Genomic DNA, 1767 nt, shown 5'->3' with positions numbered 1-1767 from the left:
CTCCCCCGTAGTGGCTCCAGACAGATGGGGCAGCTGAAGGGCCCGCTGCCGTCCATGGCTCCGCGGCCGCCTAGGCGCCGCCTGTTCTGCTCCCGCCTGGGAGGTACCAGGACCGCTCGCGCGGCGGCACCGCCCCCTGGGACGCAGGCCAAGGGTCCCGCCCCCGCCAGTCCTCGGCTCGGACCGCCCCTCAGCGCCACAGGCCCCGTAGTGGCTCCAGACAGATGGGGCAGCTGAAGGGCCCGCTGCCGTCCATGGCTCCGCGGCCGCCTAGGCGCCGCCTGTTCTGCTCCCGCCTGGGAGGTACCAGGACCGCTCGCGCGGCGGCACCGCCCCCTGGGACGCAGGCCAAGGGTCCCGCCCCCGCCAGTCCTCGGCTCGGACCGCCCCTCAGCGCCACAGGCCCGCCGGGGGTCCCCGACACCAGCCCCAGCTCAGACCGCGCGGGGCAGCCTCCGGGCCCCTCCTGACACCGAGGGCGTCCTGGACCCGCGGGTGTGAGGCGAGGGCGCTGCTGTCGGGGGTGTGAGAGAGAAGACCGAGGGCAGAGCAAGCCACACTGGAAGGAACCTGGGAAGGAGTTCGCCCCTCTAAGCCTTCCCAACCCGTGGCCAGGCGGGGAGACGCGGAGGGGCATGCAGAGCCCACTGCGTCCGGCCAGCCCCCTCCTCCTCCAGACCCTTCTCTGCGCCTTTAGCCAAGTTCCTGAGCTGCTGACTGCATTGAAAAATAACTGCTGATGAGCGCATGTTTTTACCCCTTGGCAACTCTGTTTACCCCCGGTGGGGTGGGGAACTTGAACTTTCTAAACTTGAAATGGGAAGTCGATGTCATCCTCCAAGCCCCTTGTCTGAGGAATTCAGTTCCTCTCCGTGGACACTCAGGGGCACCTACGGAGTGCCTGGGGCTAGATGTGGGGTTTCTCCACGTGGAGGCATTTAAGACTCATCTATGCCCTTGTAAGTTCTACTTCAGTAATGTTGTTTACAAAAATCGAATGGCAACAAAATAAAGTAGCATCGGAGGGTATAAAATAAATACCCATGAATCCATGCCGATATAAATGACTGGATGCATAAATAACTGGAGGAGAAGAGACAAATTTTCCCATTCAGAAGAATTCTAAATAATTTCTGTAGATACACCTAAGTGGCACATAACTTCCCACGTCGCAGTGTCGCAATGTGAGCTGCACACGGCAACTTCTTTCCGAAGGGAGTGGAGAAACCTAACGCTGCCTCAGCCAGGTGATCAAGGTCAGCGCCAACAGTGATAAGTCCTGCTGGTCGTAAGCACCCTTGATATCATGTGGTCTTCCGCCCAAAAAACCCATAAACCATTCTAATCACGATTAAAACATTGGACAAACCGCAGTTGAGGAAGTCTACCAAACACCTGACCAGTACCTCTGGACACTGTCAAGGTCATTAAAAATAAGAAAAGTCTGAGAAATGGTCACAGCTAAGAGAAGACTAAGGAGGCCGATGACTAAATGTGGTGTGTATCCTGGATGGGCTCCTGAAAAAGGACATTAGGGGGAAAAGTAAGGAAATTTGAATTAATTATGGAATAGAGTTAACGAGAAGGTATCAATATTGGCTCTTTGATTGTGACAAGTATATCATAGTCACGTAAGATGTTCATAAAAGCGGAAATTGAGAGTGAGGTCTGTGGGAACTCTGCATTATCTTTGCAACTTTCTGTAAATATATCTACTCTAAAATTTAAAAGTTCATTTTAAAAATATATACTAATTGAGGCAAATCT

General features: G+C 54.6%; 1 protein-coding gene across 1 annotated transcript in view; it reads right to left on the bottom strand.

The window, feature by feature from the left end:
* LOC102879241 (tripartite motif-containing protein 47) overlaps positions 1–1767 on the bottom strand; it is a 15336-nt gene that overhangs the window by 4151 nt on the left and 9418 nt on the right. The window lies entirely within an intron of this gene.

Source organism: Pteropus alecto, unplaced genomic scaffold, assembly GCF_000325575.1.
Source record: "Pteropus alecto unplaced genomic scaffold, ASM32557v1 scaffold134, whole genome shotgun sequence".
NCBI classification, from domain to species: Eukaryota; Metazoa; Chordata; class Mammalia; order Chiroptera; family Pteropodidae; genus Pteropus; species Pteropus alecto.
Note: the sequence above shows the minus strand (reverse complement) of the source record. Positions and strands in the feature narration are given on the sequence as shown.